The sequence below is a fragment of the Mobula hypostoma genome, chromosome 1 (genome assembly GCF_963921235.1).
Source record: "Mobula hypostoma chromosome 1, sMobHyp1.1, whole genome shotgun sequence".
NCBI classification, from domain to species: Eukaryota; Metazoa; Chordata; class Chondrichthyes; order Myliobatiformes; family Myliobatidae; genus Mobula; species Mobula hypostoma.
In genome coordinates this window covers 34,957,439-34,976,232 of record NC_086097.1, presented here as the reverse complement: position 1 = coordinate 34,976,232, position 18,794 = coordinate 34,957,439, and positions in this window count along the sequence as shown.

Sequence of the window (18,794 nt, the reverse complement as noted above, 5' to 3'; positions counted from 1 at the left end):
TAACAAGACATTAGGGAGATGCATCGCCATTTCTTTAAACTGAAGATCATTATGGATTTACCCTGTTTGTATATGCAATGATGAGGGCTGTAGACAGACTGATGGGTGCCCACTTGACAATAATAACACGCTCAGCTATCCAAACTGCTTTTAGCTAATGGAAAACTGATAAAAGCAGATGCCTTCATGACAGTTATGCTCAGCTTTGAGATAACCCCATAATCCCCTCTCCTTAAAACTGTGTAGTTACTGATAGAACTTGATAATTAGGCTGCATAAATATGTGGAGAAAATTCACTGAATTGTGTTAATGTATGCTTTGCGGTCAGAGCTGTGGAACATATTTTTGCGATGCGTCAACTTTGTTTATGAAGTGATATTTTCCAATTACCTAGGTGACATGGAAAATTGACGTTAGGTTATGGCAAACCATGATTGAGGTGTTTCAGGATTTTTGAGTCATTGCAAACATTTGCACAGTAGAGCATAATTATGTAACAACTTTTGTTAGAACTCACCGCTTTCCTTTGTAGTCTAGTCGGTTACATGAAAACCAAGTTGAACTCGGATGCAGGGCAATTTTTCACTGTGACATCTTAAGAGCTAGTGCTTCATCTCGGTAAATAGTTCCATTACTCATAAATAGCGACACAAGTTAAAACTCTTAAAGAAACCGATTCTACAGAAATCACGTCGGGGGAGGGTGCTTAGTGAATTTCTTTCATCTGAAGGATTTCAGCTGAAGCCAGCCTGCTAAGTTCGTCGCAATATCCATCTCTTGTGTTTGGGGCTATGTGGGTCCAGTTCATGTCAACCTTGCTTTAACTGTCTTTTCTATTCCACTGCCGCTTGGAAAATTCCCAATTACCATATTTGTTCTCTTTTCTCCCGACAGAATATTCCTACTTCGGTAAAGCAATAAAATTCCCAAATTGTTTGCCTAACTTGGTAATTGGTTATTCCAAACAAAATATGATTCACATCCTTAGAAGTTGTATTTTTGATTCCAAGGCCAATGTCATTTAAAACATCATGACCATGTTACGTAACCAGCAACAATGAATATCAATCGAGGCAGGTTATATAAAAACAACCAAACATTTATTAAACACAGATAAACGATAAGGAAAAAAAAAACAAACGAAAACTTTAACCAGAAGTTAACAGATATGCAGCTGTTCACCAACTCGCCACTTGGGTCTGGTTCTTAAAGCGTTAAATGCAAAAACAGTTCTTAAAGCGATAAAGTCAAATATAGTTCTTAAAGCGATAACTTCGAAGGTCCAACCGATCTACACGTTCAATTGGGAGAGACTTCTCTGGAGAAGGATTTCTTCACAGACGCAACTTTACTGCTGGTTCTGTCCACAGGATTCACGATGCCAAAAATAACCAGTTTAAATCAACTGACCTTAAATTCCTTTAGAGAGAGAGAGAGAGAGGGAGAGATCACCTTTTTGCATGAACTCCCTGCTCTTTTTGGCAAGAGTTATCTCGATGCAGGTAGCTACTCCTCCAACGAAGATACAATAAGGTCGATCCTTTATTAAACTGCCAAATGATGCCGACTCCTCTTGATCCTTCGATCCTGTAACTTCGATAAATTCTTCACTCTCCCTTCTAATGTTGGAATTGAGTAAATCAACACATCTAGCAAAAATTTCCAGTCTAAATAATATGGTATTTTGCAACAGAACGCACACTCCATTTTAAAAATGAAACTGTGTCACCAAAAAAACAAACACGCAACAGAAACGGAGATACAGCACATTCTACCTGGAAATCTACAAACTAAAAAAAAAACCTGTGTCACCTGGATTGACCTTTATATAGTCACGGGGCACATGTCATCACGTGACCTCATCGGCGGGAAAATCACATCAGGTGACCTCCAAAAGACCATTACATCATTCTCACAAAAAAAAACAGATCTCCTTGAGCATGTAACAACCAAAAGAGACCTCAGTTCTAATTCTTGTGGGGCCCCTATTCCAGAGTACAGTCATTCTCAATAACCTTCTACTGCAACTCTCTGCTTCATGTTTGACAGCTAGTCATGTGAATTAACTACACATCCTTTATTCTATAATGCAGAAATAAGTCTAAGGCTACTGGAAGCCAAAGATGCAAAAAAAGGAGTTAGATAGAGGCATAACAATTGAAGAGATAACACAGGCTATCCAAAATATTAACGGCCTACCAATTGAATTCTACAAAACATTACAAGAAAAATTACTGGTCCCACTCTTAAATATGTATGATGTATCTTATCGGAATGGAACTCTCCCACCCTCTTTAAGGCTGGCAGTGATAACACTGATCTTGAAACCGGGCAAACCACCTACAGAATGTCCCTCATTTAGACCGATAAGTCTAATTGGATCGGACACAAAAATACTTTGTAAAGCCTTAGCAAGAAGATTAGATCCTTATATCCACCTCTAGTTCATAATAATCAGAATGGTTTTGTACAAAAATGCCAAGGATTCCATAATATCAGAAGAGTTCTTAACATAATTCGTGAAAAGTTTGACGCTAAAGATACAGCAGTATTATCACCGGATGCTCAGCAGGCCTTCGATAGAATAGAATGGGCCATATTCATTTAATGTATTACCTAGATTTGGATTTGGAAAGCACTTCCTTAAATGGATTCAGATTTTATATACAAATCCAATAGCCAGTGTCTTAACAAATACCTGTAGTATATTTTCTAATCCAGTCATCTTGGAGCAATCTACTCGCCAGTGATGTCCTTTGTCACCGATGCTGTTTATACTGGCCATAGAACCCCTGGCTATGGCAATAAGAACGCAAACAGGCCTGTCGGGCATCCAGCTTGGAGAACAGGAACATAGAATATCCTTATATGCTGACGACGTGATTCTTTTTTTTAACAAATTTATCCATCAGTATTCCAAACATAATGCAACAGATTGAATTGTTTGGGCAGTTCTTTGGTTATAACATTAACAATTCAAAATCATCAGTACTATTTTTGAACAAAGAAGAAATATTGAAACCAGTCGTAAAAACCCCATTTATAAATGCAAAGGAAGGATTTACCTACCTTGGTGTCAAAATTACTCCTGAAGTTTAAACGATCGTCCCAGCAAACTATGATCCACTAGTGGGTAAAGTGAAGGAGACGTTGGATCGATGGATAACAATGCCCATATCAATGATTGGTCGTATAAATATGATCAAAATGAATATATTACCAAAATTTCTATACCTTTTTCAAGCACTTCCTCTCCCACTACCAAAATCATTTTTTGATAAGCTTAATAGTGTTTTTAGTAAATTCATTTGGAATAATAAAACATCTAGACTGAGACTTAGGCTGCTGTACCTGCCTTATGAAAGGGGAGGGCTACGACCTCCGAACCTGAAATGGTATTATTGGTCTGCCCAGTTACGTTCTGCAATGTTTTATTTCTCAATGGAGGCCCTTCCAGCCTGGGTGAATATTGAACAGGCATCAGTATCAAACCTCCCATTAAAGCTCTATATATACTCTGCAGACCCAAGAAATCTGAAAAGAACAACTGAGAACCCTTTCCTCAAAAATACTATTGACATCTGGTATAAAGCACATCAGCATATTAAAGATACTCCTCCCATTTCTCACTTCTCCCCAGTATGGGGCAATACATACTTCAGGGCAGGAAGAGCAGATGGTGGTTTCAGAATCTGGGCAGACAAAGGTGTGCAAAAAATAGAGGACCTTTATATGAATGGTAATCTTATTACATTTGATCAATTATGTCAGACATACCATATTCCTAAAAAACACTTTTTTAAATATTTGCAACTGAAACATTTCATACTATCAAAATATAGGCATTTAATATCTGAACCACCAATATCACATCTTGAAAATCTCATACTTCTAAACCTAAAGGGGAGGAGTCAGATTTCTTTGTTCTATACAGCTTTGATGTCATATGATAAGGAGTCCACCATTGACAGGCTAGAGGGATGGATACTGGATGTTCAAGAGGACATGCAAGAAACTGAGTGGGAAATGGCATGCTTAAAAGCCCAAAAACAATCAATTAATACAAGAATGAAGCTATTGCAATACAAATGGTTAATGAGAACTTATATTACCCCGGTCAAACTGAACCATTGGTCCCCTGACAACCCGGACACTTGTGTTAAATGTTTAGCAGAAAAGGGTACTCTGTTTCACTGTGTATGGGACTGTCCAAAATTAAAAAAAATACTGGAAAACAGTTGTTCAGACTATATCTGAGATTGTTGGAGTAAAGGTGCCTCACCAAGCAAAAATGTTTGTAATAGGTATATATATCCAAAGAACTTTACTGTTAGTTCAAAACAGTCAATTTTAATTGACTTCGGACTCCTGCAGGCCAGGAGGATGATAGTTTTATCTTGGAGAAAAATGGATATACCTTCAGTACAGGTATGGGTGAAGGAGATGGCATCTTGTATTGTATTGGAGAGACTGACTTACATAACTAGAGGAAGGGCAGGAGAATTTGAAAATGTGTGGAAACCCTTATTGGAGTTTCTTGGACGTCAAGGTGCACAGTCATTTTGAAATAGCTGGGTGTTGGTGAGTGCTTCTACGGTTTTTTTTTTCTGATGTGTTTTTATTTTATTTCTTTGTTAAATATGTGAAGTATGTGAAATGTTATATTTCTTTTCCTTTAATGATTGTGAAAAACATGAGGACATGTTTCACTATTTAGTTTAATTATTATTATTGTTTATTTGTATATGTGAAATATATGTAAAATTCAATAAAAATATTGTTTAAAAAAGGTATGTCATTGATAAAAAGTGGATAAGTACTCTCTGTCCAGCAGCACCGAGAATAGTTTAATCGCCTCACTGTCACCATGAGACCAATTAATTCAACACAAAGAAGCACTTCTTATATAAAAATAACTTAAAAGGTATTGTACATGAATTAAAACTTTATCCTGGAAATTCCACACTGCTCTAAAGAACTTTCTCCTGCATATTATTTTTCTTGAAAAGTTAAGGAGGATATGCAAGGAATTCAAAGGTGAGACAAATAAGAATGCAACCTTTCAAAAGTCAATATCAAAGTCAAGTTTATTGTTTATTGTCAAGTTAATTGTGCACAATTCTGATTTGATGGAGACAGACGTGAGAGAATGGAGGAACATCTGGAGAAACATCTGAAATGCCTTTTTCACTGCCGCTGTTACTGTGTGATCCTGAATCTCCGGAGGGGAGGCCCCGAATCCTTGGCTTTGCCTGTTGCTCGGCGGCCGGGACGGGGTCGAAGCGCTCGGCAGAGGTGGTGCTCGGTGCTCAGTGTCGAAGGGCTGGTCGGAAGCTCGAAGTTTTCGGACCGACTCAGAGTTGGCTGGGGGCTGGAGCTTCCAGTGCATCAACAGTTGTTGGTGCCTGGAGGTTTATGACAGAGACAGTTTCTCCCTCCTGCCGTCTGCTATCGGGGGACTATTGAGAGTTGATCGTTACCGTGCCCATGGTCTGCTCTTTATCAAATTATGGTATTGCTTTGCACTGCTGTAACTATATGTTATAATTATGTGGTCTTGTTAGTGTTAGTCTTTGGTTTGTCCTGTGTTTCTGTGATATCATACTGGAGGAACATTGTATCATTTCTTAATGCATGCATTTCTAAATGACAATAAACGAGGACTGGGTGTCCTCATAATCTAATCTAATCTAATCTAATATACGCATGTACATGCACAGGATCAGTGATAAACTTATCACAGCATCACAGGCACAAAGCATTCACAAGAAAAACAAATTAAACATAAATCATGCTTGATTTTTACAAGCAGCAGACATACTGAAATACACTCTGGCCACTTTATTAGGTACACCTGTACACCTGCTTGTGAATGCAAATATCTTATCAGCCAATCATGTGGTAGGAACTCAATTCATAAAAGCATACAGACATAGCCAAGAGGTACAGTTGTTGTTTAAACCAAACATCAGAATGGGGAAGAAATGTGATCCAAGTGATTTTGACAATGCTGGTGCCAGATGGAATGGTTTGACTATTTCAGAAACTGCTGATCTCCTGGGATTTTCACACACAACAGTCCCTAGAATTCACAGAGAATGGTGCTAAAAGCAAAAAAAAAAAAATCTGGTGACCAGCAAAAAAGCCTTGTTCATGAGAGAGGTCAGAGGAGAGTGGCTAGATGGTTCATGCTGACAGGAAAGTGACAGTAACTCAAATAACCACATGTGGGGTGCAGAAGACAACACTGGGTTCCACTTCTGTACCTGAGTCTATTTCAACTGCAATTTGAAAAGCAAAATGGCATTCTTTGTCGTTTACTGTTCTAAGCATGCATGGTCTTTCAAATAAGGAACTGAAGTTAAAGGTTAGCAAAGTTCATGGTTCATAGTATCCTTACCATTATGGTTAAAGTCAGTACTTTTACCGCCATTATCTCAGAACTATTCTGTCATAGAATTTCCATTCTCACATGAATAACAATGTCCACTGTTTTAGTGACACAGTGGTGCTGCAAGTAGAGCTGCTGCCTCACAGAACCAAGGACCTGGGTTCAATTCTGACCTTGAATGTTGTCTGTGTGGAGTTCGCATGTTCTCCCTGGGACAGCGCGAGTTTCCTCTACGTGCTTCAGATTACTCAGATATGTGGGTTGCTAGGTTAAATGGCTGCTGTAAGTAGTCTGTGGAGGTAGAATCTGGGAGGGGTTAATGAGAAGTTTAGAGTTTCATATGTTTGCAGGTGATGACACCATAATCTGAAATACTGATGAAACAGAGTACAGGAAGGAAATGTAGGGCCCAGTGACAATGTCTTCCTCAATGTCAGAAAAACTAAGTAACTGGTCATTCACTTCAGGAAGGAGAGTGGGGCATACATCCCTGTATCGAGGAGAAGATGGTTGAGAACTTCAAGTTTCTAGATGTAAGCATTACCAATAGCCTTGGTCCAACCACATTGATGCCATAGCCAAGAGAGCTCTCCAGAACTTCTGCCTCCTCAGAAGACTAAGGAAATACAGAAATTTTAAATATGAAATTCAGATATCAACACTCACCAGTTTTGCTTTCTATGCTCCATGCACTGTGGAAAGCATCCTATCCCAATGCATTGAGGCTTGAGACCACAAGAAACTGCAAGGAGTTGTGGTCACAGCTCAGTCCACCACAAAGAACTAACCTCCGCTTCCTGGACTCTGTCTACGTTTCCCACTGCCTCAGAAAGCACGTGACATAATCAAGGATTCCTCCCACCCTGTTTATTACCTCTCTTCCTCTTTTCCATTGGGCGGAAGATACTAAAGCATGAAAACACACAGCACCTAGCATCAAGGACAGCTCCAATCCCTCTGTTATAAGACTATTGAATGAAACTTTTGTACAATAAAGATGAACTCTTAACTTCGCAACCTACCTCATCACGGCTCTTGCACCTTATTATCTACTCTCTCTGTAACTGTAATACTATATTCCGCATTCTGTTATTGCTTTTCTCCTGTACTACCTCAACCTGCTTACAGTACATTGTTAAATAATCTTTGTAGTTGGCATGCAAAACAAAAATGTTCACAGTATCTTGGTACATGTGACAGTAATAAACTAATCACAGAAAGTGAAACCGATCAAAAATGGGATTAATTTAAACTTTCCAGAAATAGGAGGCTGTTCATGAATGTGGACTTGATGGAGCAGAAGTCCTGTTTCAGTGCAGTAAGTGGTCCAGGCCATTGACAGGGTCTTGTTGTACATCATCCTCATGCTGAGGCATAATGGAGTTCAGAAGGGACAACATATAATCTGGGTCTCAACCTCAGTGAATGTTCGTCCTTATGGGGACAGTTATAGCTGTTACAGGGGGGTTAGTATGCTAACTTGTTTTGTTTCTGACTATTAATATTTTAAATGTTTCAATTGGTATCGAATAGCATTTGATGAGCAGTTTCAGTACAATCAGCAATGGTGTTTTGTATTCTTGGACAAATATGGATACAAATGGCTGGGTACAAGCTCAAATTTCCAGGCTCGGCAGCAGAAGGGTAAAAGATCCAGCAAGGCAGAGAAGAGGTTATTTTAAAATGCAGCAACTTGAAATGTAATGTCTGAGAGGGGAATGGAAGCAAGTTCAAGAGTAATTTTTGGAAGAGAATTTTATACAAATGTATATACTTGATCAGATTTTTTTTTAATGTTTGGCCATAGGAAGTTATCAGTAGACTGAGAGCAATTCACTGATTTATTCAATAAGATTGAGAGAGTACGGAGAAAATTTACAAGGCCTTTGCCAGGAATTGAGTTACAGGAAAAGGTTGAATAAGTTAGGACGTTATTCCTTGGAGCCTTGAAGAATGAGAGGAGATTTGATAGAGGTATACAAAATTATGAGGGGCATTTATGGGGTAATTTCGAGCAGGCTTTTTCCACTGAGGTTGGGTGAGACTAGACTAAAGGTCATAGGTTGAGGGTGGAAGGTAAGCTATCTAAGGGGAACACGAAGGGGAGACGTCTTCACTCAGGGGGTGGTGATAGTGTGGAATGAGATGCCACTGGAGGTGGTGGATGCGGGTTCACTTTCAATTTGGGAGAAACTTGGAATGGAGGCATATGGAGGCCTATGGCCCTGGTGCAGGTCGATGGAACTAGGCAGAATAACAGTCCGGCATGGACTAGACGGCCGAAGGGCCTGTTTCTGAGGAGCAGTGTCTATGACTCCACGAGAAAACAAAGGCACAGAAGCTGAATTCTCTCCCTTTTTGCATTGTGATTCTTTAATGTGTGAGTCTGAGCAAGTTAGGAAGGAAGTTATTGTTAGGCCTGGAGGAGAAATCTGTAGGACAAAGAATTGAAGAAAGTGTTGTTTTGGCAGAGTTTTGTGAAAATAACTGTTATTAGAATGAAACCACCAAGAGAAAAATTATTACATTGTAGAAGATGTGTTTGCCCAAACCCTGGTTAAGTGAGCGCAATGGTGGATTCCACTGTCACAAAATAATTGTTTTGTGGCCTCAACCCAGAGAAGTATAATGCTCCCATGTGTCAATGTACAAGGGGTTAAATGGAGTCTGTGCAGAAGATTATAGAAAAGGAATGAATATCACCAGAAGTCATGTTGTAACCAATCCTACTAGATATAATGACACAGCCTGGAATTGAAATTTCAGTGATAACAAAATAACTCTTAGTTGCTACAGCATATGATATGAAAGCATTAACAACTAGGAAAGAAAAGCAAAAATGGACGGCAGTTGAGCAAAACCTCTCTTAACAATAACAATGTCATTGTTACAGAGTCATAGAAAAGTACAGCACAGAAACAGGCCCTTCAGCCCATCCAGTCTGTGCTAAACCATTGAAGCTGACTACTCCCATTGACCTGCTCCAGGACCATAGCTCTCCATACCCCTACCATCCATGTACCTATCCAAACTTCTTTTAAACTTTGAAATCAAACTCACATGCACCACTTCTGCTGGCAGCTCACTTTCAATGAATTATTGACCTGTATTCATTGTCCTACTGCACTTACCATTCACTCTGGAAGACCTATCCTGGTTGGTCCTACTGAAGTGTAACAGCTTGCACTTGTCTGTATTAAATTTCATCTGCCATCTTTCAGCCCATTGTTTCATCTGGTCCAGGTCCCACTGCAAGTCCCGATAGTCTTCCTCACTGTCCACTACACCCCCAATCTTGGTGTCATCCACAAATCTGCTGATAGGTTAACTACATTATCATCCACATCATTGATATAGATGGCAAACAACAACAGACCCAGCACAGGGCTAGGGCCTCTGCCCCTTCCCACTTCAGTCCTGATGAAGGATTCCGGCCCGAAACGTTGACTGATCATTTCCACGGATGCTGCCCGACCTGCTAAGTTCCTCCAGCATGTTGTGAGTGCTGCACTGATCCCTGTGGTACTCCATTAGTCACAAGCCTCCAGGCAGAGAGGTAACCATCTACTACCACTCTCTGGTTACTCCCACAAAGTCAATGTCTAATCCAATTTACTATCTCATCTTGAATGCCGAGCAACTGAACCTTCCTGACCAACTCCCAAGCAGGACCTTGTCAAATGTCTTGCAAAAGACTATGTAAACAACATGTCTTATGGTGGTAAACCATATAAATGTTGTAACTGGGTTAACTGTCTGAACACGCCCCTCTGCTGACTGCCCCTGTGGTTCCTCCCACAGATCCTGTATAAAGGTGTTTCGCCTTGCCCCTCCCCCTCAGTCCGGGGGCAGACACTCACCATGGAGGTTGTATTGTACAGCGAATAAAAGCCTTTCGGTATTTTACCTAACCTTGGTCTTTTGGAGTTATTGAAGGTGTTTCACTTACCTTCATCAACTTTCTTGGTAACTTCCTCGAAAAACTCTATCAGATTGGTTAGACACAACCTACGATGCACGAAGCCATGCTGACTAGCCTTAATCAGTCCATGTCTATCCAAATACTCATATTCCTCAGAATACCTTCCAATAACCTTTCCAGGCTCACCGGCCTATAATTTGCTGATTTATATTCAGAGACTTTCTTAAACACTGGAACAACATTAGTTTTCCTGGTACCTCACCCCATTAAGGATGATTTCAATATCTCTTCTAGAGCCTCGAAAATTTCTACACTTGCCTCCCGCAAGATCCAAAGGAACACCTTGTCAGGCCCTGGGGATTTATCCACCCTAATTTGCCTGAAGACAGCAAACGCCTCCTCCTCTGTAATCTGTATAGGGTCCATGCAGTTGATACTATTTGCATCACATCTATGGACTCCACATTGGTTTCCTGAGTAAATACAGATGCAAAAAATGCACTTAAGTTCTCCGCCATCTCTTTTGGTTCCTCACATTGATTACCACTCTGATCTTTCAGAGGACCAATTTTGTCCCTTGCAATCCTTTTGCTCTTAACATATCTGTAAAATCTCTTAAGGCTGATTTATACTTATGCGTATTAGTTTACGCCGTAGCCAACACAAGTGGGCTATGCTGTTGTGAGCATTTATACTTGTGCATTGGTGTGTCTGCGTCGCTCTGTAATTCACCACCAAAACGCTAGTTGGCGGTGGGGTTTCTATGCCACTGTGTTGAGTTTCTTCATGTTGAAACTCAACACGAAGAAACTCAAACTTCAAACAATGGCGACTGAAACTGAAGGAGGGTGAATTTTCTGTGCTTGTCCGGCCACTGAGAGACACGGACGAGGAAATGCATTTCAAATATTTTCGGATGTCGGCAGATAGGTTTGACGATTTAGTTCATCATCTCCAACCATTTATTTCGCATCAGTGTACGCACAGTATACTCTGAGACTGGCAATCACCATTCGAGTTTTAGCTTCAGGTGGAAGTCAACAGGCTGTAGCAGCTAGCTACAAACTGGCGTCAAGCACAGGGTCCTCCATAATTTTGGAGGTCTGGAAAGCTTTATGGAAAGCATTGCAGCCAGAATTCCTTCCCTGCCCTTCAGTCGCCCAATGGGAAGCTATTGCAGCGTAGGAGGAAATGCAAGGCTACCAAGCAGACCAATCACAGTTGTTGCGGTCTGTGTCGCCGCGACGCGTAGTAACATTTTTGGGGAGGTGCGCGTCAGGCTACGGCGTAGGGTATGGTGTAGGGTACATGGCTACACCATACCTACAGCGTCGATTTGACGCACAAGTATAAATTGGTCTTAATCCTAACCTCACTGTCGCATGGCGCAAGCAGCAATCCTGAGATTACTATCCTGGAGCTCCTGCTTCTCGGTTTCCTTCCTAACTCCTTGTATTCTTTCTTCAGGACCTTCTACTTTTTTCTACTTACGTTGTTAGTACCAATATGTACCATGAGTTCTGGCTGCTCACCTTCCCTTTTCAGGATATTGTGGATGCATTCAGAAATATCGTGGACCCTGGCATCTGGGAGGCAAACTACCATCCGTGTTTGCTTTTTGCATCCACAGAATCACCTATCTGTCCCCCTGACTATAGAGTCCCCTACCACTGCTGCCCTCCTCCTCAGTTCCCTACACTTCTGAGCCACAGGGCCAAACTCAGTGCCAGAGACATGGCCGCTGTTGCTTCCCCCAGGAAGTTCATCCCCTACCCCCCACTAGTACTCAAAATGGAGTACTTACTGTTGAGGGGGATGGCCACAGGGGTGCTCTCCACTATCTGACGTTCTCCCTTCCCTCTCCTGACAGTCACCCATTTATCTGCCTCCTGTAGTCTTTGTGTGACCACGTCCCTGTAGCTCCTAGAAACATAGAAACATAGAAAATAAGTGCAGGAGTAGGCCATTCAGCCCTTCAAGCCTGCACCGTCATTCAGTATGTTAATAGCTGATCATCCAACTCAGAATCCTGAACCTGCCTTCTCTCCATACCCCCGATCCATTTAGCCACAAGGGCCATATCTAACTCCCTCTTAAATATAGCCAATGAACTGGCCTCAACTGTTTCCTGTGGCAGAGAATTCCACAGATTCACCACTCTGAGTGTGAAGAAGTTTTTCCTCATCTCGGTCCTAAAAGGCTTCCCCTTTATCCTTAAACTGTGACCCCTCGTTCTGGACTTCCCCAACATCGGGAACAATCTTCCTGCATCTAGCCTGTCCAATCCCTTTAGAATTTTACACGTTTCAATAAGATCCACCCCCCCCCCCCCAGTCTTCTAAATTCCAGAGAGTATAAGCCTAGTTGATCCAGTCTTTCTTCATATGAAAGTCCTGCCATCCCAGGAATCAATCTGGTGAACCTTCTTTGTACTCCCTCTATGGCAAGGATGTCTTTCCTCAGATTAGGGGACCAAAACTGCACACAATACTCCAGGTGTGGTCTCACCAAGACCTTGTACAACTGCAGTAGTACCTCCCTGCTCCTGTACTCAAATCCTCTTGCTATGAATGCCAGCATACCATTCGCCTTTTTCACCGCCTGCTGCACCTGCATGCTCACTTTCAATGACTGGTGTACAATGACACCCAGGTCTCGTTGCACCTCCCCTTTTCCTAATCAGCCACCATTCAGATAATAATCTGTTTTCCTGTTCTTGCCACCAAAGTGGATAACCTCACATTTATCCACACTAATTTGCATCTGCCATGAATTTGCCTACTCACTTAACCTATCCAAGTCACCCTGCATCCTCTTAGCATCCTCCTCACAGCTAACACTGTCACCTAGCTTCGTGTCATCCACAAGCTTGGAGATGCTGCATTTAATTCCCTCGTCTAAGTCATTAATATATATTGTAAACAACTGGGGTCCCAGCACTGAGCTTTGTGGTATCTCACTAGTCACTGCCTGCCATTCTGAAAAGGTCCCATTTATTCCCACTCTTTGCTTCCTGTCTGCCAACCAATTCTCTATCCTCATCAATACCATACCCCCAATACCATGTGCTTTAAGTTTGCACACTAATCTCCTGTGTGGGACCTTGTCAAAAGCCTTTTGAAAACCCAAATATACCACATCCACTGGTTCTCCCCTATCCACTCTACTAGTTACATCCTCAAAAAATTCTATGAGATTCATCAGACATGATTTTCCTTTCACAAATCCATGCTGACTTTGTCCGATGATTTCACCGCTTTCCAAATGTGCTGTTATCACATCTTTGATAACTGACTCTAGCATTTTCCCCACCACCGATGTTAGGCTAACTGGTCTATAATTCCCCGGTTTCTCTCTCCCTCCTTTTTTAAAAAGTGGGGTTACATTAGCCACCCTCCAATCCTCAGGAACTAGTCCAGAATCTAAAGAGTTTTGAAAAATTATCACTAATGCATCCACTATTTCTTGGGCTACTTCCTTAAGCACTCTGGGATGCAGAACATCCGGCCCTGGGGATTTATCTGCTTTTAATCCCCTCAATTTACCTAACACTACTTCCCTACTAACATGTATTTCCCTTGGTTCCTCCATCTCACTAGACCCTCGGTCCCCTACTATTTCCAGAAGATTATTTATGTCCTCCTTAGTGAAGACAGAACCAAAGTAGTTATTCAATTGGTCTGCCATGTCCTTGTTCCCCATGATCAATTCACCTGTTTCTGACTGCAAGGGACCTACATTTGTCTTAACCAATCTTTTTCTTTTCACATATCTATAAAAGCTTTTACAGCCAGTTTTTATGTTCCCTGCCAGTTTTCTCTCATAATCTTTTTTCCCTTTCCTAATTAAGCCCTTTGTCCTCCTCTGCTGGACTCTGAATTTCTCCCAGTCCTCAGGTGTGCCGCTTTTTCTGGCTAATTTGTATGTTTCTTCTTTGGAATTGATACTATCCCTAATTTCCCTTGTCAGCTCCTGTCTATCATCACTTCACTTTCCCTATTAAGCAGAAAGTCATCGAGCTGCAGCTCCAGTTCCGGAACTCGGTCTCTAAGGAGCTGCATCTCAAGGTACCTGGTGCAGATGTGGTCACTGGGGAGGCTAGTAGCCTCCCAGAAATACCACATCTGACACTCAAAACAGAGCACTGGCTTTGCAGATATACCCCTTATTCTCTCAAGAGTTCTCATTGCTCTGCTTAATAGTCAAGTTATCCTGTCCAAAAGGAAACTCGATACTATACCTCCCCAATATATTAGCTGGGACATTATTGTCCCATTTTAATCATTCTCTTGACAGTATTGTCATACGTCTGCCATGTTACACCAGGACTTCTTTTACGCTTGCCAGGACATAACTTAAATGATGCAAGGGTTAATTAGTAGATTAATGTCTCTTTGGTAATAAAGCCAGGCAGTAATGTTCCTTTTGAAAGCATGTTATTACTTGTATTCATTAAATCCAATTAATGTCATGGGTCTTTCCATTAAGTCTTTTTTTGATATCAAAAAGGTGGTATTATTCACGGTGCAGTTTTTAGGGAGTTGGAAGGTGGTTGTCAGGGACTGAACAAGTATTGAAGAATTTAAAACATTTGAAGGTGAATGTCAAAGATGTCTCTAAGAATTTTCATCCCTCTACAATTCTCATTTCCAACATATGAAATATGCCTAGACTTATTATGCACTAGCACAATGGGTGGAGTTCTGTCATACAACATTAAACAATTGTATTACGATACAGGTAGCCAAAGTTTGGTCTTTGCTGTGCAGATATGTCCTAGGATCATTCAGCATAGAAACAGGCCCTTCAGACAACTGGTCCATGCTGACCAAGATGAACATCCAAGCTAATCTCATGCTCTCTTCTCACTGCTGCCATCAGGAAGGAGATCCCACACTATCAGGTTCACAAATAATTATTACCCTCCTGAACTAGCGTGAATGACTTCACATACCATACTGAACTGATTCTACCACCTATGGACTCACTTGCAATGTCTATACAACTCATGTTTAGAGTGTCATTTATTTGTCTATATTTTTATTTGCAGTTTGCCTTCCTCTGCTCATCAGTTGTCTGCCAGTCTTTGCTTATGTATATTTTCATTAATTCTATTGTATTTCTTTGTTCTATAGAAACATATAAAATTATGAAAGGGATAGGTAAGATAGAGGCAGGAAAGTTGTTTCCACTGATAAGTGAGACTAGAACTAAGGGACAAAGCCTCAACATTTGGGGGAGTAGATTTAGGACTGAGATAAGGAGGAACTACTTTTCCCAGAGGGTGGTGAATCTGTGGAATTCTCTGTCCAATTAAGCAGTGGAGGCTACCTCGGTAAATATATTTAAGACAAGGTTGGATAGATTTTTGTATAGTAAGGAAATTAAGGGTTATGGGGAAAAGGCAGGGAGGTGGAGATGAGTCCATGGCCAGATCAGCCATGATCTTATTGAATGGCGGAGCAGGCTCGACAGGCCAGATAGAAACATAGAAACATAGAAACATAGAAAATCCACAGCACATTACAGGCCCTTCAACACACAATGTTGTGCCAACCATGTAACCTACACTAGAAACTGCCTAGAATTTCCCTACTGCATAACCCTCTATATTTCTAAGCTCCATGTACCTATCTAAGAGTCTTTTAAAAGTCCCTATTGTATCCGCCTCCACCACCATCGCTGGCAGTGTACTCCACGCATCCACCACTCTCTGTATGAAAAACTTACCGCTGACATCTTTTTATATCTATGTCCAATCACCTTTAAACTCTGCCCCTTCGTGCTAGCCATTTCAGCCATGGGAAAAAGCTTCTGGCTATCCACATGATCAATGCCTCTTATCACCTTATACACCTCTATCAGATCACCTCTCATCCTCCATCACTCCAAGGAGAAAAGGCCCAGTTCATTCAACCTATTCTCATAAGGCATGCTCCCCAATCCAGGCGACATCCTTGTAAATCTCCTCTGCACTCTCTGTAGAGTATCCACATCCTTTCTGTGGTGAGGTGACCAGAAATGTACACAGTACTCCAAGTGGGGTCTGACCCAGGTCTTATATAGCTATAACATTATCTCAGAGCTCTTGAACTCAATCCTACGGTTGATGAATGACAACACACCATGCACCTTCTTAACAACACTGTCAACCTATGCAGCAGTTTTGAATATCCTGTGGACCCGGACCCCAAGACCTCTCTCCCCCCACACTGCCAAGAGTCTTACCATTAATGTTATATTCTGTCTTCAAATTTGTCCTACTGAAGTGAACCACTTCACACTTATCTGGGCTGAACTCCATCTACCACTTCTCAGCCCAAATCTGCATTCTGTCGATGTCCCACTGTAACCTCTGACAACCCTTCAGACTATCCACAACACCCCCAAACTTTGTGTCATCAGCGAACTTACTAACTCACCCTTCTACTTCCTCACCCAGGTCATTTATGAAAATCACAAAGAGGAGGGGTCCCAGAACAGATACCCGCAGAACACCACTGGTCACCGTCCTCCATGCAGAATATGAACCATCCACAACCATCCTTTGCCTTCTGTTGACAAGCCAGTTCTGGATCCATAAAACAAGGTCTCCTTGGACCCCATGCCTCCTTACTTTCTGAATGAGCCTTGCATGGGGAACCTTATCAAATGCCTTACTGAAATCCATGTACACTAAATCCACTGCTCCACCTTCATCAATGTGTTTTGTTACATCCTCAAGCTTTATGAAGAAAACTGCAAAACATATGTTAGGCTACAGTTAATCAATTTCAGCTTGGAGTTCAATTCCATCATACCCTCACTATTTATTTATTTGTAACAGAGTAATTTTTGTGTACTGCACTGTACTGCTTCACAAAACGACACATTTCACCACATATATCAGTGATAACAAACCTGACTCTGATCATGATTTTGATTTCAGGTAACATAGTATAGTCAGAACATACCCAGCAAGTCAGAACAGAGGAATACAGGCAGAAATGGCTAAACAAAAATTAAATATCAAGTCTTGCTGGCTGTAACATGGAAGGTGAGGAATTGTTCCTCAAGTTTGCCTTGAGCCTTTTGTAATGGTACAGGGGATTTCAGACCAGAGTGGGATGGGCAATTAAAACAGCAAACTAAGTGACTCTTGGGGAACAAGTGTTGATGTTCTGCACCTTATCTGTATTTAGCTGCCTGCCTCATTCTCGTTCTTATGCCCTTAAACATCTCTGCATAACAGAATGTCCTTAGCAGGATCTCCCAACCTGGGGTCCGCAGGACCACTTGCTTCATGGTGTTGGTCCATGGCATAAAAAAGTTTGGGAAACCCTTCCCTGGAGCAACACCAGATTAATACGTGAAACCTTCTCCTGTAGCCATGACATCGTATGAAATGTTATTAAAAGCAGATATTATTGAAGGATCTGACATTTACTTGCCCTGAAATCTGATCATTCTTGTAAGAAGTTATAGAACAAAGTGGTCCTGTCACACTCTTGTTCTCTTGACCTGCAACATAGAATGATGCAGTACCACCCAGATGAACTCAATATCTTTTATTGAGCTGTGTATCCCAGCTTATATCTCAATGGACATCTTCAGTATCTCTCTGAAACAGTCCACTGTCCCTGCAAGCTTCAAGGCAACCACCATCATTCTGGTGCCCAAGACAGAGTGGCAACTGGCCTAATTGATTTCTGCCCAGTGCCACTGACTTCAACAACCATGTGGTGCTTTGAGCACTGGTAATGGATCATATAAAATCCCAACTTCACTGTATAATACCAAATGATAGATAAATAGATCAAAATGTGGTAACATAGCCCAGTCCATCACAGACAAAGCCCTCCCCTCCATTAAGCACATCTACAGGGGGCACCATAAAACCTTGAGATATAGAAGCAGAATTAGGCCATTTGGCCCATCGAACCTGCTCCGCCATTTCATCACGGCTGATCCAATTTCCCTCTCAGCCCCAATCTCCTGCCTTCTCCCTGTATCCCTTCATGCCCTGACCAATCAAGAGTCCATCAACCTCTGCCTTAATAAAAACTTGGCCTCCACAGCTGCCTGTGGCAAAGAATTCCACAGATTCACCACTCTAGCTAAAGAAATTCCTCTTCATTTCCACTGTAAAACGACACCCCTATATTCTGAGGCTGTCCCCTTTGGTCTTAGACACTCCCACCATAGGAAACATCCTCTGCACATCTACTCTATCAAGGCCTTTCACAATTCAACAGATATCAATTAGGTCATCCCTTATTCTTCTAATTTCCAATGAATACATGCTCAGAACCATCAAACACTCTTCATGTGACAAGTTCATACAATCCTGGAATTGTTTTCGTGAACCTCCTTTGAACCCTTTCCAGTTTCAGCACTGCCACAAAAAAACAGCATCCATCATTGAGGACCCTAGAATACGGTCCATGCTCTCTCCTTGCTGCTGCCATCGGGAAGGAGGTTCAGCAGCCTTGGGCCTCACA